General features: G+C 44.9%; 1 long non-coding RNA gene across 1 annotated transcript; it reads left to right on the top strand.

The window, feature by feature from the left end:
• Positions 1 to 229: 229 nt before the first annotated feature.
• On the top strand, positions 230 to 25,499 carry LOC117091779. The gene is made up of 4 exons (XR_004440521.1): positions 230 to 437; positions 542 to 685; positions 16,340 to 16,630; positions 24,899 to 25,499. It is a non-coding gene; the product is annotated as an uncharacterized LOC117091779 (long non-coding RNA).
• Positions 25,500 to 27,720: the final 2,221 nt, after the last annotated feature.

The following is a 27,720-nucleotide window of genomic DNA, read 5'->3' as shown; positions in this document are numbered from 1 at the left end:
GAGGGAGACGTCCGCTCCACCCTTTCGCTCTCCAGAAAACTTTCTGTCCGAAGCCTCCGGGGCAGCCAGCCATATCCTAGTGCAGCAGGGCTGGGTGAGAAGTCCTTTTTAGGCAAGGCATTAAAAAGAGTTGGCTGAGCAGCTCTCAAAACCCTTGGTCAACAGGGCGGAGCCAGGCCTGAGGCAGAAGGATTACTTCACAGTTGCATTGGCTTCCTGTGGCCGCCAATAGAGGCAGCATCTGGCAGAAAGCCCACCACAGAGAAGAGGGAACTCCACGGAGAAGAAAATAGTAACGAGGCCCCAAAGGTGGAAGTACAGCCTGAGAAACTTTGCCCAGCCTGGGACTGGCTGCCCTGCCTGCTTGTCTTGCTGCTCTCGCAGGGCCTAGGGTGTGGTATCCCCTCAGGCTTTAAAATCCCGATATCTCTCCCATGGTGAGCACTTTTTATAAGCGCTCTTCATATATTCTTTAATCTGTGTCATTTATTCCATGTCATGAAGCTATGAGGCAGGTGCTATTATTAACTTCATTTTTCAGATGGGAACACTGAAGCTCAGAGGTGAAATAATTGCCCCACGACCCAGAGAAGTCAAGGTTTGAAACCCCCACATGGCCAGCCCTGAAGCCCAGACTACTGAGACCGCAGCAACTGAGTTCTCAAGTGAATAGCAAGAAGATGAGGTAAGGGTTAGTGCTACCTCCAACTGACACTGGACTGGGGCAATCTTACTCCTCCCTCATAGGTAATATTTTGGGTTTTCCTTCCTCGCACATAACCAGGCAAATGACTGCAATTCTAAAAAGATATAAATATAAAAAGAAGAAGTGAAACAGTGCAGACACCTGAAACCCAAAACCCAACCATTTCTGAAAGCGCGAGCTAGCGGAGCTGCCACACAACAGAAATAGTTGTGTCCTGTTTAGATAGGCTTTGTTTTGCTACATGGCTGCGTATGCAGTGAAGTGATATCAAGTCCTGAGGGCCCATTCCTTTGATGAGTTAAACACACAAAGGCCTACATTTTGATGCAATCTGATAGCATGTAACTAAGTCCTAGACAAACTGCAACTGTGAGGAAGTGATAAACCCAACTTCCTGCACAAAGCTGCCTGAGATAACACTTTCCATGGACTGGAAGGAAAAAAAAAAAAGAGAGAGACATGATTGCTACAGAATTTTAAAGGAACTATTCCATTCTTAATAAATAACCTCTTTTTCATGTGGTCCCAGAAAAACAAAACAAAACTGATTGCCATCCAGTGACTCTGTCGTAATTCCACATATGATTTAATTCCGATTTTACTCAGGCAAAATCGGTCACTTGAGAGTCACTTGATTTTCTCTCTTAAGGATACTACAGTTCTAACTTCTAACTTGAAATCTCAGTTATCTTCTTGGCCAAGAGAATGTCTCTGAAATTTTACAAGAAGTCAGATTGAGAGAACTGAGTTTGCATTAACTGGCTCTTGGGGTTCTTACTGAGTCCCTAAACAGGCCCATTCAGTTTGAATAAACACACATTGGAATCCTTGCCAACTTATCCAAGGGCCAATAGCTGTTTCCACAATACCAAAACAGGGTCAACGTGGCAATTTCACTAAGTGTTTACGTAGATTGTGTCATATAGAAACAACCAATAAGAGCAGATTGTGCTGGGGATGTTCTGTGAATGCATTCATTCATTTATTTAGTAAATTTTTTTCTTTTTTTTTTTTTGAAACGAGTCTCGTTTTGTCACCCAGGCTGGAGTACAGTGGTGCAGTCTCAGCTCACTGCAGTCTCTGCCTCCTGGGTTCAAGCTATGCTCCTGCATTCGCCTCCCAAGTAGCTGGGATTACAGGCATTCGCCATCACGCCTGGCTAATTTTTGTATTTTTACTAGGGTTTCATCATGTTGGCCAGGCTGGTCTCAAACTCTTGACCTCAAGTGATCTGCCCGCCTGGGCCTCCCAAAGTGCTGCGATTACAGGCGTGAGCCACCACACCAGGCCAGTAAATATTTATTGAGGACTTACTACATGCTTGGAAATGCAGTGGTGAACAAAAAAGAGATAGCCTCTGACTTCATGGACTTTCCAGTCTAGTTAGAGAAGCAGATATTAAACACAAAAATAATTTTAAGTGCTCTGAAGAGAAAGGATAGGGTAGTCCAATTTCAGTTTAGATGAGGTGGTCAGTGGAGGTCCAAATATTAATACCAGTGGAGGCCCAACTGATGATGTGGTATTCAGGCCTGAATCATCCAAGCGACCAAAAATGAGGGAAGCGACCAAAAAGTCCTAACTCAGGACTTCCTAACTCGCAAGTCCTGAGTTAGGAAAGAATTTTGTGCCTTTGAGGAACTAAAGGAAAGCCTGTGTGTCCAAAATAAATTAAATGAGGAGAGAGGATATGATAGGAGGCTGGAAAGGAAGGAGGATCCAGAAAGTGCAGGGCTTGGTAGGGGTGAAGAAGTGTGGCTTTAGACTGAACATGGTGGGGAAACATTTCACTAACACTGCTGAACAGGCCGGGTGCAGTGGCTCACATCTGTAATCCCAGCACTGTGGGAGGCCAAGGTGGGTGGATCATTTGAGGTCAGGAGTTCGAGACCAACCTGGCCAACATGGTGAAACCCTGTCTCTACTAAAAATACAAAAATTAGCCAGGTATGGTGGGACACACCTGTAATCCCAGCTACTCAGGAGGCTGAGGCAGGAGAATCGCTTGAACCTGGGAGGCAGAGGTTGCAGTGAGCCGAGATCCCACCACTGCACTCCAGCCTGGGGGACAAAAGCAAGACTCTGTCTCAAAAAAAAAAAAAAAAAGGCTGGGCATGGTGGCTCATGCCTTGTAATCCCAGCACTTTGAGAGGCCAAGATGGGTGAATCATTTGAGATCAGGAGTTCAAGACTAGCCTGGCCAACATAGAGAAACCCCACCTCTACTAAAAATACAAAAATTAGCTGGGTGTGGTGGCAGGCCCCAGCTACTTGGGAGGCTGAGGCAGGAGAATTGCTTGAACCAGAGAGGTGAAAGTTGCAGTGAGCCAAGATCGTGCCACTGCACTCCAGCCTGGGCAACAGAACAAGACTCCATCTTAAAAAAAAAAAAAAAAAAAAAAAAAAATGCTGTTGACCTCTCATCGTGTTCTGCTCCTAGATTGTTTTCTAGGCAAGGATCTCAAAAACATGCAGCAGTCCTAAAGACCTTTGAGAAAAATTGTGAGATGAAATTCCTCCAGGTAATTTGGGACATCAAAGATATTTCCCTAAATTCAGTCATTTCGGCCAAACCACAAACCAGGATGGGGGGAAAAATCAAGACAATAAAAAACAATCAATCAATTGGATCACATGTCGTTTTACCATTCGAATATGATTCTAAAGTCACATGGTTCTTACATATAGATAGGACGTTGGCAGTGATGTGGACCAAATTCTTTCTCATTTTACAAGGGAAGTAATTGAGGCCCAGAAAGTACATGGCCTTATCTCCTGGCTCCAGGCAATCTCCACCATACAAAGCTGCCTCTGAAGAATAAAAGTCAGGACTGCCACACTTTCTCCTTCTCCTTCTCTGAGTGGGACCTAGAATTCAGAATCTGTTTCTAGATTGCTAAGTGATCTGTGGCATGCTACTTACCTCCCAGGCTCACTCTCTCTCTGGTTATTTATAATAATAATTATTATTATTTTATTTGTCTAGCGATGGGGGTGTCATTATGTTGCCCAGGCTGGTCTCAAACTTTTGGCCTCAAGCGATCCTCCTGTCTGGTCCATGCATTGAGCTTCCACACTGGACTTCAGAGATTCCTTTGCTGAACTTATTGGGATGGGAAAATAAACAGCTCAGTGTTCAGAATCTCACCAGCCAATCATTGAGGATGGAGGGCCTGGAAACCTGGGATTCGAAAGTGCAAAACTAATTTTAAGTTCTCCCCACTTTGAGTCTTCTCAATGTGTTGGTTTCATTCCACAATCAAATGTCCTTTTAAAGGGCTTTAAGGTACAGGTTAATAAAATTTCTGTCTCCGCCTGTCATGTGTATTTCCAAGTCCCAACCCTTATATCTCTGAGAACCTACTCTGTGCAAGCCCCACTCATTACCTGGCCCTCAACTCTGGGGATTTTGAAGAGCTGGGTTTCAAAAAGTGATTAGAAGTTTGCTTTTCATTCTTAAGCTCCTGATAAAAGATCCTACACTCCTTCAAGTGAAGGTGAAGAGCTTGCTGGTTTGAGATTGAATTAAGTCATTTAAAAAGGATAACACCTCCAGAACCAATTAGACTTTGCCTTTGCTATTCTGGTAGCTTTCCTCTTGGGGTTGATTGGAGTCCTGCTTTATAGTCACTGTCCGATCTCAGTAGGATTTCATTTAGTTGACCTCAGGCAAAATCCTTTACCTCTCTAGCCTCCACTCCCCTTTGGATGATGCTTAAGGGCCCGGCATTTCCAACGTTCTACATGTTCAAGACAAATCAAAAGGAGTTTTGAATCACAACAGAGAGTCCTTAATACCTCACTTCCATTTTTTTTTTTTTCTTTTGAGATGGAGTCTCACTCTGTTATCCAGGCTAGAATGCAGTGGCACAATCTGGGCTGACTGCAACCTCTGCCTCCCAGGTTCAAGCGATTCTCCTGCCTCAGCCTCCAGAGCAGCTGGGATTACAGGCATGTGCCACCACACCTAGCTAATTTTTGTACTATTAGTAGAGATGGGGTTTCACCATGTTGGTCAGGCTGGTCTCGAACTCCTAACCTCAGGTGATCTGCCCGCCCCCAGCCTCCCAAAGTGCTGGGATTATCTTTATTTTTCATTTTTTATATTTTATAGAGATGGGATCTCACTCTGTCATCCAGGTTGGAGTGCCATGGGCAATCATAGTTCACCACAGCCTCGAACTTCTGGGTGATCCTCCTGCCTCAGCCCCCCAAGTAGCTGGGACTATTGGTGTGTGCCACCAAGCCTGCCTAATTTTTAAATTTTTTATACAAAAAATTTGCTGTAGGGTCTTGCTATGTTGCCCGGACTGATCTCAAACTCCTGGCCTCAAGCAATCCTCTTACCTCGGCCTCCCAAAGTATACAGATTACAGGTGCTGGAAAACACCTCACTTTCTAGAATGGAAGAAAGAAAGGGAGAAAGACAGAGAGAGGAAAGAAAGTGGGAGAAGCTGGGGAGAGAGGGAGGGAAGGGAAAAAGAAGGAAGAGAGGGAAGAAGTAATTGGTGAACAAACTAAGGGAGGAAATAGGGGGAGAAATCTGTGCTTTCCAAACCTCTCTGCAGCCTTAATAGAAATAGATCAGGCTTTTGTTGTGAATAAGTGAATGCTTATTTAGCTTTCAAAACACAGCTCAGTGGAGTACACCTAGGAGCCCTTTGCAGACTTTGAATCTGGAAGGGAGGAAAGGCATGTACGTCAGCAGCTTCTGTTTAAGAAAGCAAATGAAACATCCACAGAAAAATTGTTCGAGAGGACTGACTATGTTTTTCTTTTACATTTGAAATATTTTCTATTTCATTGATTTTGTGAACTGTTGGAAGTTTTGAAAAGCATTTAGCCCAGAGCCTAGTACTTAGCAAGTGCTCTGTAAATGCTGACTATAGTTTTAATAAAGCGGACTTTTGGTTCAGGCACCAGAAAGTGTGAATTCTAGATCTATGAATAACCATGGGACCTTAAGCAAGTCTCTCTGCCTCTCTGGGTTTGTTTTCTAATTTGTGAGGCTGGGATTGAACTAGAGGGTGAATAAGAGCTTTTTCAGTTGGTATTCCTCAATTCCATTTCTCCTACGTGGTACCTCCATGTTTGGACTGAACATTTATATCATTTTAAGGAAAAAAAATATTCTCACATCATATAATAAACCACTTAAAAAACTTGGAAGAACACTTCCTCCTTCTCTAAATTGGTGGGGTTTGGAGCATTAAAATTAGAGAGAAGTACATGGGATTAACATTTGCCTAAAGGACCAATTGTGAGGACAAATTTTGAGCAAGTAATTAAAATGTAAATCCTCTTAAATTTCAACATAGCGAGTCTGATTCTAACAGTGCATTGTGGTATTTGGAGGACTGTCAGCATTTCCCCAAGCTCTGCTGGCTGTTAACCCAAATCACATTGTCTACTGAAGACTTAGTACTTCCTATAACTGAGTTTCGAACATCCTTGGGAGAGCGTCATTTCTCTAGGGGCTTTTCTTCAAGTTAAATTGTTTTTGCTTTCCCAAACTGTGTCAGTACATCTGTTTTTACCTATCTTAAAAGCTTCATCAACCCAACAATTCTCCAAAAGGAAGAGGAAAAAAAAAAAAAAAAAGCTATTGTGCATATTGTGCAATGAAAAATATTTGGCAAATCTCATGAAAACACATTCTTAAAACATCTCTCATTTCTGAGAAACAAAGTAAAATGTATGAATTGTTTTTTGTTGTTGTTTGTTTCATGACTAACAAAATGAATCATTGCTACCAATGTAGTATTCTGACCATATAAAACAAGTATGAAGGAATGTTCAATTCAAAAAATAAAAATAGGCTAGGCATAGTGGCTGACACCTGTCATCCCAGCACTTTGGGAGGCTGAGGCAGGCAGATCACCTGAGGTCAGAAGTTCAAGACCAGCCTGGCCAACATGGTGAAACCCCATCTCTACAAAAATACAAAAATTAACCAGGCATGATGGCGGGTTGCCTGTAATCCCAGCTACTCGGAGGCTGAGGTGGGAGAATCGCAGAGGCTGCAGGAAGCTGAGATCATGCCATTGCACTCCAGCCTGGGTGACAGAGCGAGAGCATTCCGTCTCAAAAAAAAAAAAAGAGAGAGAGAGAAAAGAAACATGTGATGCTATTGAAGGACATGGTGACTGGAAGGGGTGGGAGTAATAAACTGAAGCAAGCCTCCAGGGTGATCTCCCACCATGGGGGAGCAAGGTAGATGATGGGGCCAGTCTCTGAGATCAGAAACTCAGGAGAAGAAGCAGCTTTAAGGAAAAGATAAATTCAATCTGGAACATTACACAAATGACTTGGTCAGGCACAGTGCCTCATTCCTATAATCCCAGCACTTTGGAAGGCTGAGGTAGGATGATTGTTTGAGCCCAGGAGATCAAGACTAGCCTGGACCACATAGACACCCATCTCTACAAAAATAATAAAATTAACTGGGCATGGTGGCACATGCCCGTAGTCCTAGCTACTTAGGAGGCTGAGGCAGGAGGATGGCTTGAGCTCAGGAATTTGAGGCTGCTGTGAACCATTATCTTACCATTGCACTCCAGCCTGGGCAACAGAGTGAGATCCTGACTCATAAAATGAATAAAAAAAGGGACCTGTAAGTATCCAAATATGACTGCTGGGTAATCCGATCTGTTCCTCCAGAACTGAGGGAGAGAACTGGGTTTGAGAAACACCCTGGGGTAGCATCATTCTAAGGTGGTATGGTCATTAAAGCCATGAGTTTGGATAAAGTTTCTCAGGGGAGGAGCCTAAGAAAGTGGCCAAGGGAAAGCAATGTTTAAAGAGTGCTATAGATTGAACCGTGTTCCCCTAAATGTTATGTGTTGAAGTACTAACCCCCAGCAACTCAGAATGGGAGCTTACTTGGAAATAGAGTCAACGTAGTTGTAATTAGCTAAGACGAGTGCTATGCTTTAAATGTCGGTCCCTTCCAAAACTCACATTGAAACTTAATCCCCACTGTGGCAGTATTGAAAGATGGGGACTTTAAAAGACGATTTGGATTGGGTCATGAGGACTCTGCCCTCCTGAAGGGATGAATTCATTCATGGATTCATGGGGTGATGGATTCCTGGGTTATCGTGGGAATGGGACTGGTGGTTTTATAACAAGAGGAAGAGCCCTGAGCTATAGCACATCCACGCCCTCACCATGTGATGCCTTGCGCTGCCTCAGGACTCCACAGAGTCCCCACCAGCAAGAAGGTTCTCATCAGATGTGGCCCCTTGACCTTGCATTTCTCAGCCTCCAGAACTGTAGGAAATAAATTCCTTTTCTTTATAAATTATCCAGTTTCAGCCAGGCATGGTGGCTCATGCCTATAATCCCAGCACTTTGGGAGGCTGAGGCAGGTGGATCACCTGAGGTCAGGAGTTCGACACCAGCCTGACCAACATGGTGAAACCCCATCTCTACCAAAAATACAAAAATTGCCCAGGTGTAGTGGTGTGTGCCTATAATCTCAGCTACTCAGGAGGCTGAGGCAAGAGAATTGCTTGAACCTGGGAGGCAGAGGTTGCAGTGAGCCATGATTGTGTCACTGCACTCCAGCCTGGGCAACAGAGCAAGACTCCTTCTCAAAATAAATAAATAAGTAAATACATTACCCAGTTTCAAGTATTCTGTTATAAGCAACAGAAATGAAGTTATGGTAGAGGAGGGGAGCTAATACGATATGACTGGCATCCTTATAAAAAGGAAACATTTGAACCCGAGGCATGTAACAGGGAGAACACCATCAGAAGATGAAGGCACCGATCAGGGTGATGCTTTACAAGCCAAGAAACAAGTCCTGCCAACATGTTAATCTCCAAATTGCAAGCTCCAGGACTATGAAACAGTACAGTTTTGTTGCTGAAGACACACAGTTTGTAGTACTTTGTTATAAGGAAAAGCCCACAAAGAATATCAAGATAATCAGATCCAAGAAAGGAGGAAGCCAGAAAAGCATGGCATCACCAAGCCGAGAAAAGGAAAGAGTCTCAAAGGGAGGTCATAGTCAACAAGATCAAGTGTTCCCAAGAGGTCGAGGAGGACAAAAAAGTCAGCCTTGGCAAAGCAATGGAGAGGTCACTGGTGACCTTGGGAAGGGCAGTTACAGTGAATTAAGGAGGTGGAGGACAGATTGAAGTGAGGAAGAAAAATAAACTTTCCAGACATTTAAAGAAGGAAAGAAGATAAGAAGGAAGTTGAAGAAGGATCATTGGGTCATGTATTTTTTCCTTTTTTGTTGTTTTTTTGTTTGTTTATTTGTTTTGTTTTGTTTTTGAGATGGAGTTTCGCTCTTGTTACCCAGGCTGGAGTGCAATGGCGCAATCTCGGCTCACTGCAACCTGTGCCTCCCAGGTTCAAGCAATTCTCCTGCCTCAGCCTCCCGAATAGCTGGGATTACAGGCGTGCGCCACCACGCCTGGCCTATTTCTTCCTTTAATGGGAAAAATTTGGTACAGCTAATGGATGAGGATAACTAGCCAGTGGACAGAGAAAATGTGAAGAAGGATAGAGAAAGAAATAGATGGGGGGGACAGTGAGGAGGCAGAGGAAGAAGAGGGGGAAGGGGAAAGTAGAGGTGGAAAGGGAAGGAGAGGGGAAGCAGAAAAGAGGCTGAGAACCACAGAGAAGCCATTCTGGTGGCTGGGCTGGCAGTGGTAGTGGTGACAGCCACACCCGTTTCCAGGCAACAGTGGCAACAAGGCCAAGGGCAGGGTCTGGTTCTATGACGGGAAACAGCAAAGGCATCCAGCGATCAATGATGGCAGCAGCAGCATCCTCACCAGGCTGGATTTATGGCAGGATTTTGACTATGGCCCTGGCTACTGCCCTTATTTCTATCTGTTCTCTGAGCTGCCTTTCTAGCCTCTTTGGGGATTCTGGGAGCTGCCCACTGGCTTTTTGATCCATTCTTTTTTCTATTTCAGTCAGCCTGAGTCAGTTTCTGTTGCTTACAGCTGAGAACTTTACCTGATTCAATTACGTACAGTGCTGAGCATTTTAGAAGGAGTTTTAAAAATCCTCCCAGCAAATCTAAGAAGTAGACTTATATTATCATCTCCATCTTCCCAATGAGGAAACTGAGAGATGAAGAGCTTAGGTCACATGTCCAGCATCACAAAGCTAGTAGGTAGCACTGCCAGGCTCACACCCAGGCCTATTTGCCTCCAAAGCACTTAACCACTGCAATCTCCTGCCCCCTCCTTGGGCAAGCTCTGTCACCTCCTGCAAATGGCAACAGTACACAGTGAGACTGGCTCCCTGTGTCCCAGCACTGGGGAAACACAGTTCTGACTTCTCTGAGGAGCTTGTTTGGTGAGCCCCTTGCGCTGTTCTTCTCCATTCCTGGGGAGCCTTGACACCAGTACCCTCATCTACAATGACGCCCAAACTTCCACCTTGGCCTACAATATCATGTAAGCAATTTGGAAATTCCTTCCAAAATAAGTTTCTAAAGCCAAGATCCCCATCCTGCAGACACTAGTTCTCAAAGCCTGGGCTAGAAGATCTTAAAAGCTTGCCCAGTAGGTCTTCCAATGGTTACCATGACCACACAGCCTCATTCCTCCCATGTCATTCATGTCCTCCGGAATGCTGAGATAAAGCCGAGAGAGCAAGAGGCTCACTGGGGAGAGGGAGACACCCGTGGAAGATAAAGGAGGAGGCAGCAGAACTGGGCAGGGAGAGCCTAGGATCACAAGACAAATGTGACAGAATCTCAGTCAACTCCACAGGGAGCCATTTGAGAGGTCCCACGTTTGACAGAAATAGCTAGGCCTGCACTCACCATGCTCTGTCATTGGCTACGGGCTGACCAGGAAGAGCACAGCTCCAGCATGAAAGCTATGGTGGATTCTAAAGGTGCTGTAGCCAGGTACAGTGGCACATACCTGCAATCCCAGCTACTTGAGAGGCTGAGGCAGGAGGATCGCTTGAGGTTAGGAGTCTGAGGTTGTGGTGTGCTATGATCATGCCTGTGAATAGCCACTGCATTCTAGCCTGGGAAACATAGCAGGACCTCACCTCCAACAACAGCAACAAAATAGTGCTGCAGCTCATTGCACTCCTCCCCACTGAATGTCAAGTCCATGGCCGCAGCACCTAACACCCACCTTCGTTTCTCTTTGAATACTTGGGATGCAAAGAACTGTAATAAAGAACCCCATTGTGCTCCTGCTCCACCATGGTTATGTTCCACAGCATCTGCTCTGACCTGAGTCTATTTGATTTTTTTTTTTTTTTTTTTGAGACTAAGTCTTGCTCTGTTGTCCAGGCTGGAGTACATTGACACAATCTCGGCTCACTGCAACCTCCATTTCCTGTGTTCAAGCAATTCTCTTGTTTCAGCCTCCCAAGTAGTTGGCATCACAGGCGCACACCACCACACACTGCTAATTTTGTATTTTTAGTGCAGACAGAGTTTCACCATGTTGGCCAGGTTGGTCTCGAACTCCTGATCTCAAGTGATCTGCCTGCCTCAGCCTCCCAAAGAGCTGGGATTACAGGCCCGCACTCTGCCCTGTTTGATCTTATAGACACAAATGATCCCAAGTCTTCAGAGATATATTAAATATAAAGGATTTGTTCCTCAAAATAATAGTATTAATAATTTTATTAGAAGCCCCATTATAAATATTTAATAAAAATTCTAATTCGCTAGCAGAACTCAACTCTTACAAACCTCTGAGACCTCCTCTCTCTTTGGCTAGTTTTATGCCAATATCTAAAGGGATCTCAGCAGCCTATATTTGTGTTCTTGGCCAAGCGACTTCCCAAAATGGCCCACCATTTCCTGATAGAACAACACATGGGAAGACACTAAAGCTGAATGAAGCCTGAAATGGCCATTCCTTGGTGTGACGGCCTGCCTTATAGTGACTGCCACTCTTTCCGTGCTAGTGAATCAAGTTTAGGAAAGAGGACAACTGTTCCTTTTGCAAGCCATTATTAACTGCGATATGTCAGGCACCATAATGGGTGCTAAAGTTACGGTGGCTGTGGTGGTTTTAAAATACATCTGCAGCCAGGCATGGTGGCTCACATCTGTAATCCCAACACTTTGGGAGGCAGAGGCAGGAGGATCACTTGAGCCCAGGAATTCTAGACCAGACTGGGCAACACAGTAAGACCCTGTCTCTACAAAAAATAAAAAAGTAGCTGGGCATGGTGGCACACACCTATAGTTCCAGCTACTTGGGAAGCTGAGGCGGGAGGAATCCTTGAGCCTAGGAGGTTGAGGCTGACTGAGCTGTGTTTGCACCACTGCACTCCAGCCTGGGCAAAATAGTGAGGCCTTGTCTCAAAAAAATAAAAAATATAAAATACATCTACAAATTATTTTACAATTTTCCCTTCAATGATGGAGCCTAATTCCTCTTTCCCTTCAGTGTCGGACAGACCTAATGACTCACTTCTAACAAATAGAATGTAGCAATAGTGATGATGTATGACTTCTGAGACTAGGTTATAAAAGGCGGTGTATGTCATCCTCCTTGCTCTCTCTTGGATCAATTGTTCTGGGGAAAGTCAACTACCATGTCATGAGGACACTCAAGCAGCCCTATGGAAAGGTCCATGTCATAAGAAACTGAAGCCTCCTGCCAACAGCCATGTGAGTGCGCCATCTTGGAAGTGGATCCTCCAGCTTCATTCAAGCTTTCAGATGACTGCAACCCAACCAACATCTTGATTGCAACTTCATAAGCAACCCAAACCACAGCCATCCAGACAAGCTCCTTCCAAATCCTTAACTCACAGAAACTGTGAGATCATAAATGCCTACTGTGTTAAGCCACCAAGTTTTGGGGTAATTTGTTATACAGCAATAGACACAGTGGGAGACAAGACAAACACAGTTCCTGTCCTCATTCTTACAGCAGATAATAACCTGTTATTAAACAAATGTGGAAACAATGTGAGTCAAGTTGTGTCCAGCAAATCTGTGCAAATGCTAGACTTACCCACCAACAGGAAATGTGATTAGGAGATCTGTTAGATTATTGTATTGATTGTGACTAGAATATCAATTTGGAGTCACCAAAAGGTACAGCCTGTCTTTATGCTATGATCAGCAGAGAGACTGCAGCAAATGATGGTGGGGTCTGATATAAGATCCAGTGGATCCGGGTCAGAATGGGTGCCATGGCAACCCAAACCTCCTGCAAAGCAGGAGGGAAAGTAGAAGCCAAGGCCCTTACAGAGAAAGTTGATCTGCAAAGAGTACGGGAGAGCTGAGAGAGGCAAAGACAAGAGACCATGCGTGTGTCTCCAGGGAAACAGAGACAAACCACTGTCCATTTCCTGTGGGCCCACAGGACTTCCAGGGTTGTATTCTATGAGGTTTCCTAAATACACACACACACACACACACACACACACACACACACACACACATATTTTTTCCCACATGGGAATCCAGGAGTCTTCTTCAATCACTGCTTTAGTCAAGGCACCCTCCCCCTACTGTCCTACAAACCTTAGTTAGGTCCCCACTCCTACAGGTCGAGCACCTCAGCCAGGTATTTTTGCAGCCCTCCTCAGTCTGGCTCCAACTCACCTTTTAAATGATTCCCCACTTATACCCTATCTCCAGATAAGCTGAACTCCCTGAAATTTGCCATGGGTCTTGGTTTTTCAGCCTCAAACCCTTTGTCAAGTTACTCTTTCCGCTTGGAAGCCTATCACTACCCTCATCCACCTCACTTTATTCTAGCTATACAACAAAGATGGTCTTAAGGCTGGGTGCAGTGGCTCATGACTATAATCCCAGTACTTTGGGAGGCCAAGGCAAGAGGATCACCTGAGTTCAGAGTTCAAGACCCTATCTCTATAATTTTTTTTTTTTTTTTTTTTTTTTGAGACGGAGTCTCGCTCTGTCGCCCAGGCTGGAGTCCAGTGGCCGGATCTCAGCTCACTGCAAGCTCCGCCTCCCGGGTTTACGCCATTCTCCTGCCTCAGCCTCCCGAGTAGCTGGGACTACAGGCGCCTGCCACCTCGCCCGGCTAGTTTTTTGTATTTTTTAATAGAGATGGGGTTTCACCGTGTTAGCCAGGATGGTCTCGATCTCCTGACCTCGTGATCCGCCCGCCTCGGCCTCCCAAAGTGCTGGGATTACAGACTTGAGCCACCGCGCCCGGCCAGGACCCTATCTCTATAATTTTTTAAAAGAATTGTGGCATGCACCTGTTGTCCTAGCTACCTGGGAGGCTGAGGCAGGAAGATTGCTTGAGCCTAGGAGCTCCAGATTGCAGTGAGCCATGATCATGCCACTGCACTGCAGGCTGGGCAACAGAGTGAGACCCTGCCCCCCTGCCAAAAAAAAAGATGGTCTTAAATATGTTTCCATGAAGCTGTTGCTAATCCCTCCAGCTGGTATAGTGTTTCCCTCCTCCGAATGCATCATTTATGGTATTGGTAGAGTGTAAGTCCTTTTCTGACAATACTGTAATTACATACATGCATAGTTCATCACCTCTACGCAGCCATAGCTCCTTGAGGGTGGAAACAAGGTTATTCATCTTGGTATCAGCTTGGTCCTAAGCCCCCTTCTCTGTTCACTGTCTTCTCTTCTTAAATGATCTCATGATTTATGACTTCATCCACTCCATCTAAATGCTGATGCTTCCAGCCCAGACCTCTCAGCTAAGCACCAGATCCTACTCATACCACCTACTCCCACAGCCCATGGGTGTCTCCAGGCTCCTCACGCTTGGTGTGTTCAGTGGGAACTCATCGTGATGCCCCCCACCCAACTCAGGCCTCCTCCAGGTTTCTTTTCTCAGTAAATGCCACCCCCACTCCCTACTGGACATCCAGTTTTGCAAGCCAGAATCGAGGAGTCCTCTTGGAACTCCTCCACCCATCAACAGCTATGTCTACTCCATCACCAGGCCCTATAAGTTTTATATTTTAAATAGTATTCAAATCCCATAACTTTTCTCCACCTCCACTGCCACCCCTTAATCCAAGCTGCCCTCATCCCTCACCTTGCCCACATCCTCTGTCTGGTATCCTAAATGGGCTCCCCACATCACCTGCACCTCACATCTCCATTCTAGTCCGTTCTAGTTCATAGGACTAGAATGGCACTTGTTTTGTTAAACTCAAACCTGGTCAGGTCACCCTACAGGTTTAGAATCTTCCGTGACTTCCTATTCATCTAGGATAAAGACCCAAATCCTTAATATAAACTGACCACAGGGCCCAGCATCATCTGGCTCCTGTTTATGTCTCCAGCCTAATTTTGTGCTACTTTCTTTTTTACTCTCAATATTTCAGTCACAGGGCACTACTTTCAGTTCCTCAAAAGCACCACGCTCTCTACAGCCCTGGGGCCTTCATGCATGCTGCTGCTTCTCACTCTGGCCACCACCTTTGCCTAATAAACTCCTGTTCATCCTTCTAGTCTCAGAGCAGACCTCAGCCCCTCAGAGAAGCCTCCCTGACCAGATCTGGTCCCTCAATTACACATCCTCATTGTCCTCTGTATTTTCTTTTATTGTATTTAGATTGTTCCATAATTATAGATTTGTATAATTATTTGAAGGCAGATATGGCTATTTTGTTTCATAGATATAGAAGCTGTTCAGCAAAATTTGTTGAAAAGGGAAGGAAGGAAGGAAGGAAGGAAGGAAGGAAGGAAAGAAAGGAAGAAAGAGAGGATCCAAATTATCACTGACAAAATCTGGATAGACCAACACCGGGCAAAATATATTAATGACCAGCTACATTTGGCTGCCAATATTGTCAAGATATGTCAAGTGTTTCCTGAGGCCTATAATTTTCACATTTTCCTCTATTTTCTAGTTGCATCAGTTAAAAAAAAAATTTTTTTTTTTGAGACGGAGTCTCACTCTGTCTCACCCAGGCTGGAGTGCAGTGGTGCAATGTTGACTCACTGCAGCCTCCACCTCCCGAGTTCAAGCGATTCTCCTGTCTCAGCCTTCTGAGTAGCTGGGACTACAGGCACGTGCCACCACACCCGGCTAATTTCGTATTTTTAGTAGAGATGGGGTTTCTTTCTTTTTCCTTTTTTTTTTTTTTTTTGAGATGGAGTTTCACTCTGTCACCCAGGCTGGAGTGCAGTAGTGCGATCTTGGCTCACTGCAACCTCTGCCTCCTGGATTCAAGCGATTCTCCTGCCTCAACCTCCCAAGTAGCTGGGATTACAGGTGCCTGCCATGATGCCCAGCTAATTTTTTTGTATTTTTAGTAGAGACATGGTTTCACCATGTTGGCCAGGCTGATCTTGAACTCCTGACCTCAAGTCATGCGGCTGCCTCGGCTTCCCAAAGTGCTGGGATTACGAGTATGAGCCACAGCATCATTTAAAATTTTACTTAGCTGCAAGTAACTGAACACAGTGCTTAACCAAATAGGGTTTTTCTCTTTTTTTTTTTTCACACTATAGAAGTCTTGAGATAAGGCTGAAGCAGTTGCTTACAGAAAACAAGGTCCCAGCCTCCTTCTAACTTTTCTCCACTACTCTTAGTGTCTGACTTTCTTCCTCACAATGGAAAGCTGGGATGCTGCCCCTCCAGCATGGTGCTCATACTCCACACAGAAAGAAGGGGAGGGGTCAAGGGCAAAACACATGTACTGATTGGACTTGTCCCTTTTTATCAGGGAAACAATGGGGCTTTCCTGAAAGCCCCCGGAGGAAGCGTCTACGGATATCTTTTTGGCCAGATCTGGGTTGTAGACATTTCAGCTTCAAGGGGCTCTGGGGAGGTATGTGATCTTCCATGGGCAGCCTGCTGCCCTAAGCCCAGCTGGAGCCCTATTAGTGAAGAACAAGGAGAGACTGGAGACCGGAGGCCAACCAGGGCATCTGCCGCTCTACTGCCACAAACAAGTAGATCAGCTGGGTTCCAAGGCTCTGGCACAGTCTCAGAAGCCCAGATGAAAGTAATCCAGGTGAGTAAACTTTCTGAGTTTGAAATTTTGAGCAGAGAGACTCAAGCTCTTTAAAAAGAGAGACAGGGAAAAGGAGAAGAGAGGAGACGAGAGAAGGGGCAAGGAGGGGAGGGTAAGGGAGGGGAGGGAAAAGGAGAGGAGAGGAGAGAAGAGAGACTGGGCACAGTGGCTCATCTGTAATCCCAGCATTTTGGGAGGCTGACATAGATGGATCACTTGAGGTCAGAAGTTCGAGACTAGCCTGGCCAACATGTTGAAACCCCATTTCTACTGAAGAAAAAAAAAAAAAAAAAAAAAAAGCAGGACATGGTGGTGGGCTCCTGTAATCCCAGCTACTTGGGAGTCTGAGGTAGGAGAATGGCTTGAACCTGCAAGGCGGAGGTTGCAGTGAGCCAAGATCATGCCACTGCACTCCAGCCTGGGTGACAGAGCGAGACTCCATCTCAAAAATAATAATAATAAAATGGTATTCATGCCTATGGTAAGAAAAAGAAAGATTGGGCTCTGCAGGTATGGTGCTAAGCCACACAAGTGAAAAGTGAAGAAGTCCATCAAATACATGGTTGATTTATATATAATACTAAATAAATCTGCTTAAACCAAATATATGAAAGCACCATTCCTCCTTGAAATATTCTTCTCACTGTACACACTTCATTTTAAAGATCAACTTTGTTTTCTTTTTTTTTTTGAGACAGGGTCTTGCTGTCACCCAGACTGGAGTGCAGTGGCAACATCACAGCTCACTGCAGCCTCAACCTCCCAGGTTCACGCAATCTCCCCACCTCAGCCTCCCGAGTAGCTGGGACTACAGGTGTGTGCCACTATGCCCAGCTAATTTTTTTTTTTTTTGTATTTTTAGTAGAGATGCCATTGTGCCATGTCACAAGGCTGGTCCCAGATTCCTGGGCTCAAGAGATCCTCCTGCCTCAACCTCCCAAAGTGCTGGGATTATGGGCGTGAGCTGCTGCACCTGGCCTAAAGATCAACTTTCAAGAAGCTAATTCATCATTAACATTTGAGCCTACAATTAAGGCATGACATTACTAGACATTGCCCCTTCAATCATATGGCTTCCTCCACACCCTTCATGCAGGCATGTGTTCAGTCTCCAGGAAGAGAGCAAGTGAGACACTATCCATTCATCAAAGGAAAAATGAAAAATAAGCGCGCCGCCAGTTCAGCCATACCTAAGAACAGGAAAGTTAGAAGGCAGAGGAAGAATTAAGAATGCAAGGGATTCATAGAGAGATTGAGCCTATACTAGGGAGACTTTAGAATGAGGGAAGCAAAGTGATTTTTGTGGGGAAAGGCGGGGAGAGGTTTCCTCAACAAGGAGATGACAAGCTGGATAACTCAGGGGCAAGGCCACATGACCTATGGAGCACAGGCAACAAGATAGCAAGCAGGACATGCCACATGGGGATAATTTGTTTTTCAATTAGTACTACTACCTTTAATTAGTTCAAGTCAACCTTTTTTTTTTTTTTTTTTTTTTTTTGAGACATGGTCTCACTCTGTCTCCCAGGCTGGAGTGCAGTGGCACAATCACAGCTCACTGCAATCTCAACCTCCTGGGCTCAAGCGATCCTCCCACCTCAGCCTCCTGAGCAGCTGGGACCCCAGGTGCGCACCAACATGTCCAGCTAATTTTTTGTTTATTTTTGTAGAGATGAGGTTTGCCCTGTTGCCCAGGCTGGTCTCGAACTCCTGGACTCAAGCAATTTGCCCACCTTGACCTCCCAAAGTGCTGTGATTACAGGATTGCACCACCACACCCAGCCAACAAGCATTGCTCAACTATCATCTGTGTGCCAGAGGCTGGTATTGTCCTCTGCCCTGAAAGAAAGGAAAAGAAATATTATTGCTAGATGGAACTTTGGAGGATACACATTCATTTTAGAGATAAGGATATTAAGGTCCAGAAAAATTAAATGACCCCATACTCACCCCAATTAATTAACAACAGAAAACCATGATAAAATCCAGGATTTTCTGGGTCTTGAATGTTCACCCAAATAAAACTCTGAGGACCTGGATGCAGCCCATCTCTTCAACAGGGCAATTCCTACGTTTCAGAGAAGATGGAGTTTTGCTGTTGTTGCTTTGTTTTTTTACAACTGACTTACCATGTACAAAGTCATGCCATTCAAAAATTTTCCCTGATTCTCAAACTTGCCCTGTTATTTTTCTCTGCTGTCATCAAGCATATATCAGCTGAAACCTGGTTGAAAATGCCTCCCAAGAAGCCTGGTTCAACCCACCCAATGTTAATCACTTCACTCTGCTTCCTAGCCTTTTCTCCCACATACCTCATCCTCTGCCTTCCTTCCCCACTCTGGAGTACCTTCATGCAAATCCACCAGGTTGATCTGCACTTTTTAATTAATTGTTTCAAGGTGTTCTGATGTCATATCAGAGGCTATGTCTCCCAACTACCTTTGTAAAGGCAGGAAAACAAAGGCAATACTACACAGAGGCTAACAGTTTGGAATGAGAAGACCTGGCTTCAATTGGAGCTCTACCATTTACTGTTTTGTTTTGATTTTTTTTAAGATGGGGTTGACCAGGAACGGTGGCTCAAACCTGTGATCCCAGCACTTTGGGAGGCTGAGGTGGGTGGATCACTTGAGGTCAGGAGTTCGAGACCAATCTGCCAACATGAGGAAACCTCATCTCTACTGAAAAAAAGATGAAAATTAGCTGGGCGTGGTGGTAGGCACCTGTAATCCCAGCTACTCAGGAGGCTGAAGCAGAAGAATTGCTTGAACCTGAGAGGTGGAGGTTGTAGGTTGTAGTAAGCTGAGATCATGCCACTGCACTCCAGCCTGGGTGACAGAGTGAGACTCTGTCTCAAAAAAAAAAAAAAAAGATGAGGTCTCACTCTGTCACCCAGGCTGGAGTGCAGCGGTGCAATCTCAGGTCACTGCAACCTCCAGCTTCCAGGTTCAAGCTATCCTCCCACCTCAGCCTCCCGAGTAGCTGGGACTATAGGCATGCGGCACCACACCTGGCTAATTTTTATATTTTTGGTAGATACAGGGCTCCATCATGTTGGCCAGGGTGGTCTCGAACTCCTGAGCTCATTGAGCCTCATGTTTAACATCATTGAGCCTCATGTTCCTCATGTGTACAATGAGGATAACAGTACCTGCTTTGTAAGGATGAGGCAAAGACTTGATGAGGTACTGCATCACAAGCACTGAGTGGTATAAAGTTTCATACTGGTATAAAGTCAGGGCTCAATATGTTTATTGTCATTATTTTATTTGTTCCCACTCTCCCATCTCTCCAAGGAAAGCCTAACCCATGGCATTGGTCAGACCCGAATTCAAATCCTAGTTCTTCCACTGACCAGCTATATACAATCTTGAGCAATTCCCATGACCTTCCTGAGCCTCCTAGAATAAAGTCTGGCTATGGGCTATACCCAATATTTGTTGACTGAATAAGATACAGTTTCCTTATGGATGAGATAGAGATAATAAATTTCATCTCACCTGATTGTTACAGCAGTTAAGTGAGATCATGTAAGCAAAGTACCTGCTATGTTCTCCTTCTTTAACTCAATTGATGAACTAATTGCCCTGGAAGGGAGTGGATTCATTGGATGGGTTTTTGGTTTTTCTTTTTTTTCTTTTTTCTTTTTTTTTTTTTTGAGATAGGGTATGGCTCTGTAGCCCAGGCTGTGCAATGGTATGATCTTGGCTCACCGCGGCCTCAACGTCCCAGGCTCAAGCAATCCTGCCTCCTCAGCCTCTTGAGTAGCTGAGACTACAGGTGCATGCCACATGCCTGGCTGATATATTGTGTGTTTTGGTAGAACAGGATCACTCTGTGTTGTGCAGGCTGGTCTTGAACTCCTGGGCTCAAGCCATCTACCCGCCCAAATTCAATTGAGATTGCAGGCATGAGCCAGTGTGCCCAGTAGATTCATTGAATGTTAGATCAAGAGTCTTTAATTCATATGATGTCTTAATACTTAACTCACTTCTTTCTTTCTTTCTTTTTTCTTTTCTCTTTTTATTTTTTTATTTTGAGACAGAGTCTCTCTCGTCACCCGGGCTGGAGTGCAGTGCAGTGGTGCAATCTTGGCTCACTGCAACCTCTGCTTCCCAGGTTCAAGCAATTCTCTGCCTCAGCCTCCTGAGTAGCTGGGATTACAGGCGCCTGCCACCACACTCGGCTAATTTTTATATTTTTAGTAGAGATGGGGCCAGGCTGGTCTTGAACTTCTGACCTCAGGTGATCTGCCTCCCAAAGTGCTGGGATTACAGGCATGAACCACTGCACCTGACCCACATTTCTTTCTTTATTTTCCACAGTAGCTCTTGGGAGAGGGTGCAGTGAGGATACATAACACTCTCTTCTCCATCTGGAGCTCTAGATCAACAGAGAAAGAAGACAAGAGAATAATCAATAGGGGCCAAATATACCCTTTAATAAGCTGATTTGGAAACTGTGGCTTATATAGGGCCAAGGGTCTCCTCATATTAAACTCCAAAGATAGGCAGACTCACATACTCTGGAGCACTAGAACTCCAAAGGCCTCGCACCCCACCCAGCTAGGAAGACCTGCCCCTGGAGGAGCAGAACAAGATGTATAGTTAAAAGGCTAGGCCATGTGTGCCCTTTTTTCTCACACTCAGGCAACCCGCTCATCTCCCCAGGGGGAGAGTAAAGGTGAGACAGAGGCCAGGGGTATTTGGGGGAAACCCCATCTTTGAAACAAAAATGGACAAGAAGTATTCACCACCTAACAACCTCTATATGCAGCATGGATTGAATAAGCATCCTGGTTTCCCCACAAGAATTTAGAGGGTACATGAAATATGGTGACGAGCCCAACCTGGAGGCAGCTGCTCACTTTTGAATCCAGGCTCTGCCACTTACTAGCTCTGTGACCTTGAGCAAGTTATTTCTCCTTCCTGAGCCTCCGTCTTGTTTTTAAATTGTACATACTTAACGTGTGTAACATGTTTGGCTACACTTATCTTGAGGTACATACACATGCCCAGGTGATTACCATAGTCAAGCAAATTAACATACCCATCACTTCATAGCGACATTTTTTACTTTATTTTATTTTATTGTTATTATTTTTAAGACAGGTTCTCACTCTGTCACCCAGGCTGGAGCACAGTGGTGCCATAGTAGCTCACTGCAGCCTTGAACTCCTGGGCTCAAGCAATCCTCCCACCTCAGCCTCCCAAGCAGCTGGGAAGCTGGGACTACAGGCATGTGCCACTGTGCCCAGATAACTCTCTCTCTCTCTTTCTGTGTGTGTGTGTGTGTGTGTGTGTGTGTGTGTGTTAAGAGTACCCAAAATCTTCCAGGCACAGTGGCTCATGTCTGTAAACCCAGCACTTTGGGAGGTCGAGGTGGCAGGACCGTTTAAGTCCCAGAGGTCTTGACTGTGGTGAGCTGAGATTTCACCACTGCACTCCAGCCTGAGTGACAGAGCAAGACCCTGTCAAAAAAAAAAAAGTACCTAAAATCTTCTCTTTTGGCGAACACCAGTACAGAATACAGTATTATTATTATTATTTTTTTTTTTTTTTTTTGAGGCGGAGTCTCGCTCTGTCGCCCGGACTGGAGTGCAGTGGCCTGATCTCAGCTCACTGCAAGCTCCGCCTCCCGAGTTTACGCCATTCTCCTGCCTCAGCCTCCCGAGTAGCTGGGACTACAGGCGCCCGCCACCTCGCCCGGCTAGTTTTTGTATTTTTAGTAGAGACGGGGTTTCACTGTGTTAGCCAGGATGGTCTCGATCTCCTGACCTCGTGATCCGCCCGTCTCGGCCTCCCAAAGTGCTGGGATTACAGGCTTGAGCCACCGCGCCCGGCTAGAATACAGTATTATTAACTGTAGTTTTCTTATTGCACATTAGCTCTCTACACTTGTTCAGCTTACACAGCCACAACTTCATACCCTTTGTGAGCCTCCATCTTGCCATCTGTAAAAGATGGCATCTGTAAAATTGCCATCATCTTGCCAATAATGAATATGCCTCCTTCACAAAGCGGTTGTGACAGCCACAACTTCATACCCTTTGTGAGCCTCCATCTTGCCATCTGTAAAAGATGGCATCTGTAAAATTGCCATCATCTTGCCAATAATGAATATGCCTCCTTCACAAAGCGGTTGTGAGGATGAAATAAAAGAATGTCTATAAACAGCAAAGGGTAAGTACAAAACAAATGTGAGTTATTGTTATCATGAGGTTGGTAACTTTGTCTTATAAAAACTATGAACTCTGCCATTTAAAAGGTGAAGGAAAATACCATGCTAGCCAAGAATTGCACACCAATTCTCTCGCCTGAACCCAAAACCAAAACTAATTACAGTCAACACCTGATCATACCTGTGATCTTAGGACCATGCAAATCACCTCGCAGTGCCAACACCTCCTGCCCCAACTTCCCATGAAAGACATTTTTCATCCTGTTAAACTGAAGTCTCTTTGATCCTCCCAAATCCCATTACTCAAAAAGACACACCTTGCCTTTTTGATGACTGTCCTCTCTTGTGGACAGTTGTGGGGAGAGAGTCAAAGAGAAAAATCCTTATAAGATTTTAAAAATATTTTCTTATGTCAGTTTTCTGCTGAGCTATTGAGGTTGGCAAAAAAAAAAACCCTTACAAAATGTTTTAATATACTTATAACAGTGCTTCTGATGAGTCATGAGGTTGGCAGAGGTTAAAGGCCTTGGCTGGGGTGTGGCTTGTGACATGAGTGTGAGTTGTGATAATACTAACTGAGAAAAAGTGGCCAGTTTGTTGCACTGCCCAAGAAGGATTTCTTTTTTTTTTTTTTTTTTTTGAGACGGAGTCTCACGTTGTCGCCCAGGCTGGAGTGCAGTGGCCGGATCTCAGCTCACTGCAAGCTCCGTCTCCCGGGTTTACGCCATTCTCCTGCCTCAGCCTCCCGAGTAACTGGGACTACGGGCGCCCGCCACCTCGCCCAGCTAGTTTTTCGTATTTTTTAGTAGAGACGGGGTTTCACTGTGTTAGCCAGGATAGTCTCGATCTCCTGACCTCGTGATCCGCCCGTCTCGGCCTCCCAAAGTGCTGGAATTACAGGCTTGAGCCACCGCGCCTGGCCCCAAGAAGGATTCCTATTAATCAGTTATGCATGAAGACAGTGGGTATTCAAGAAAAGAAAGCTAAAAAAGATCCCAAGTTGGGGGAAGTTTGATATGTTTGAACAGAAGTCTGAGATGTGCATGGTAGGTTCTCCAGGCCAGGAGAGAGACCTAACAGGACAGACTCTTCTTCCAAAACGGGCATGTGTGGTGGTTACAGGTGTGGGTTTTGGTCTTTTTTTTTTTTTTTGAGACGGAGTCTTGCTCTGACACCCAGACTGGAGTGCAGTGGTGCAATCTAAGCTCACTGCAACCTTGGCCTCCTGGGTTCAAGCGATTCTGCTGCCGCAGCCTCCTGAGTAGCTGGGATTACAGGTGCCCGCCACCATGCCCAGCTAATTTTTATATTTTTAGTAGAGATGGGATGTCACCATGTTGGCCAGGCTGGTCTCAAACTCCTGACCTCAAGTGATCCGCCCACCTTGGCCTCCCAAAGTGCTGGGATTACAGATGTGAGCCACTGCCCCCGGCCAGGTGTGGGTTTTGAAGTCAAAAGGCAAGGGTTCAAGCCCTGCTGTACCACTTCTTTATTATATGACCTTAGGTAACTCAAATGTCAGTGTCCCCATGCATAAAATGTAATCATACCTCCTTTATGGGGATATAAAGAGAATTCAATAAAGCAATGTAGGTGAAATTCTCAGTACAATGCCCTGCACATATCTGTGCTTACTAAGTGAAAGCTATTAATATTACTACACACAATCATAAAAACAGTGAATATACTCCCTGTGGAAAACCTCTTGGTTTATGCTGAGAGGGCTGGGCAGTGTTAGTGTTCTCTTCATCACTACGATGAGGCGATCCACTTCACACTGGGAATTAAGTGTAGGAAATAAACCACCTGAAAATTGTTACCAATTCTTCCCATTCTCTTCTATTACTTGCTGGCAAGAAGTCTCTCAAGTCACGTTATGTACCCTATAAAGTGTATGCTTTTAACCACCATGCCTTTTTCCTGTGTTGAATTGACATTCTTACTGCCATCAAACCTGAAGGCACTTTGAATTCCATCCACTGAGTCCATGGGTGACATGGAGAGTACAAATGGTGAGTTTCACACGTAATCCAAAATTTCAATTTGACCCAGCTGTTTCAATGATCGCCCTTTCCATTCTCTTTCTAGGTTGGCCAAGAGGGCTTCATGGGATGTCTCTGTAGCTCATAGACCCGTGGTTCCTGTGTGTCTGCCGTGGGAAGCTCGGTAGGTAGAAAAAGAGGCCCTTTCTCAAGGCTGGCAGAGCCCCGGGTTGGGGCCACACCTTGGCAAATGGGGCGCAAGCAGGATTTCAGCTCCAGCCAGCTCCTCAACCAGATGTCTTTGTGCAGTGCACAAATTGCACAACTGAACACAGAAGACCTTTGTAGCTCTCAGAGTAAATTCGAATTACATATCTGGTCCCTCCCTTTGTCCAATCAGAGATGAAAGCAGTACTGCTCCAGGATAGTCAGGAAACAGAGGGCAAGGAAAAAAGTAGAGGGGAGTGTCAGAGAAGAAACCTCTAAATAGTGGAGTTGACCATTTTGAACCCTCAGCGTCAGCTGCTCCATCTTACTTTGCTCATTGTAAACCCACAGTCTCAGTTGGAAAGCCAAGAGGATATTTATATAGGGTGGATCCAACCACAAACTATCTGAATTACTGTTGGAGAACCTGACTCTACTGTGCTCCGTAAGACTAGAGACAATATTTATTTCATTCACTGTTGTCTCCCCAGCTCTTCACATGGTGCTTGATAAATAAAAAAGGGTTCAATAAATGTTTATTGCCAAATTGATTTTTTATTAGGAGAATAATAAAGCCAATTGCTGTTCTTTTTTCACAGGCACTAGAGCACTTGCCCTCCAGGTTAGGCATGATAAAAATGTTTCAAACATTTAAAAGTCTGTAGGTATGAAGAAGAAAGGGCAGGTGGGAGAGAAATGTGTTTGATTAAATCTATAAAGAGCAATGTTTGCTAGTTGAGAACATGAACTTTGGAGTCCCAGATTTCCACCTACTAAAGTGGGAACACTCCATAAAGTGACTTACACTGTATCAACAGCGTCCACCTTTCTAAAATAGCAGAGTTGTTGAGAAGATTAAATAACAACATATGTAAGAAACATTTAGGCCGGGAGTAGTGACTCACGCCTACTAATCCCAGCACTTTGGGAGGCCGAGGCAGGTGGATCACCTGAGGTCAGGAGTTCGAGACCAGTCTGGCCAACATGGTGAAATCCTGACTCTACTAAAAATACAAAAAATTAGCCAGGTGTGGTGGCAGGCACCTGTAATTCCAGCTACCCAGGAGGCTGAGGCAGGAGAATCACTTGAACCCGGGAGGCAGAGGTTGCAGTGAGCTGAGATCTCGCCACTGCAATCCAGCCTGGGTGACAGAGCGAAACTCTGTCTCAGAAAAAAGAAAGAAACATTTAGCACATTTGCTGGCACGTAGTAAACACAACGAATAGTAGCTAATGTTTCTGTGCCTTTAGAAGGCTAGGGAAAAATTTAAGTTAAAAAAGGGAAAAAAAATCATGTAAATGTGGCAAAATCTTGACAATTGATGAACCCAGGTGATATGTATATAAAAGTTCATTGTATTATTCTAATTTTATGTACATTTGAAAATTTTCACACGTTTTTAAAGTTAAAAGGCAGGAAACACACAATTGCTTCCAAATCAACCAAATACTCAGTCTAGACTTCATGTATTCCCTCAACGAGTATTTATAAAACACTGTGTGCCAGGCCATTGTGTGCTGCTGCCATATGGGATGCTAAGTCTCTGTTCTCAGGGAGCTTATAGTCTAGTTGGGAGACAAACATTAAGTTATGGAAAATTCTCCAAAAGAAGTGCTGAGAAGGCCAGGCATGGTGGCTCATGCCTGTAATCCCAGCACTTTGGGAGGCTGAGGCAGGTGGATCACTTGAGGACAGGAGTTCAAGACCAGCCTGGCCAACATGGCAAATCCCATCTCTACTAAGAATACAAAAATTAGCCAGACATGATGGTGTGTGCTACTTGGGAGGCTGAGGCAGGAGAATCTCCTGAACCCAGAGGCAGAGGTTGCAGCAGTGAGCTGAGCCACTGCACTCTAGCCTGGCAACAGAGCGAGACTCCGTCTCAAAAAACAAAAAACAAAAACAGAAGAAGAAGAGGAGGAGGAGGAGGAGGAGGAGGAAGAAGAATGGCAAGGGGAAAGATTTTTCAATTCTTTTTCAATGTTTGCCCACAATTTTGCCACCAAGAAATTGGAAACCACAACTTTGTGCTTTCATATGAGAAATACAAAATGAGCAAAAATCACGGCTTAGGACAGGTAAGGGATAGGCACTGCCAAGGCTTTGGATCTATGTCCACACATGGTTTTCTCCCACAGTCATCAAGGGTCAAAGATTTAATTTATTTCTTGATTCTCCAGCCCTACATTCCCTGCCCCCACCCCACTCCCCCAGCACCTGCTAGCTGAGGCACCCTCTTGAACCATATTCTTCACTTCAGCTGCCTTGATAAATTAACTTTCTAAACTGGGAAAGCAATACTCCACACCGCTAAGCAGAGGCAGTTTCACTAAGACAGATGGAAACAAAGAAATGGGACCACATTCACTTGTAGATTTGCATAGGTCCAGACACTGAAAGCTGGGGCCTCTAGAATTCAGACAAGTTGTTCTTACAGCTCCTGAAAAGTCACCCTGCCCTTGGTCCTCAGCCTCATTTGATGACCTTCCACCCCTGTAGGACTGTAACTGTGTGAACAGGGGTTGAGGACCCACCCCAGGATCAAGCTGCCCAGGTTTAAATCCTCACACTGCCAGTTCAACTCTCGGGACTTGCACACATTTCTTCACTTCACTAAAACTCTATTTCCTCCTCTATAAAATGGGGTAATGTGTGAATTAAATGAGGTAATGCATGTGGCATATAGTGGATGAAGTGCTTGCAGAATGTGAGCTATTTTT

This window comes from Trachypithecus francoisi, unplaced genomic scaffold, assembly GCF_009764315.1.
Source record: "Trachypithecus francoisi isolate TF-2019V2 unplaced genomic scaffold, Tfra_2.0 Contig01436, whole genome shotgun sequence".
NCBI classification, from domain to species: Eukaryota; Metazoa; Chordata; class Mammalia; order Primates; family Cercopithecidae; genus Trachypithecus; species Trachypithecus francoisi.
This window is presented reverse-complemented; position numbering and strand designations above follow the sequence as displayed.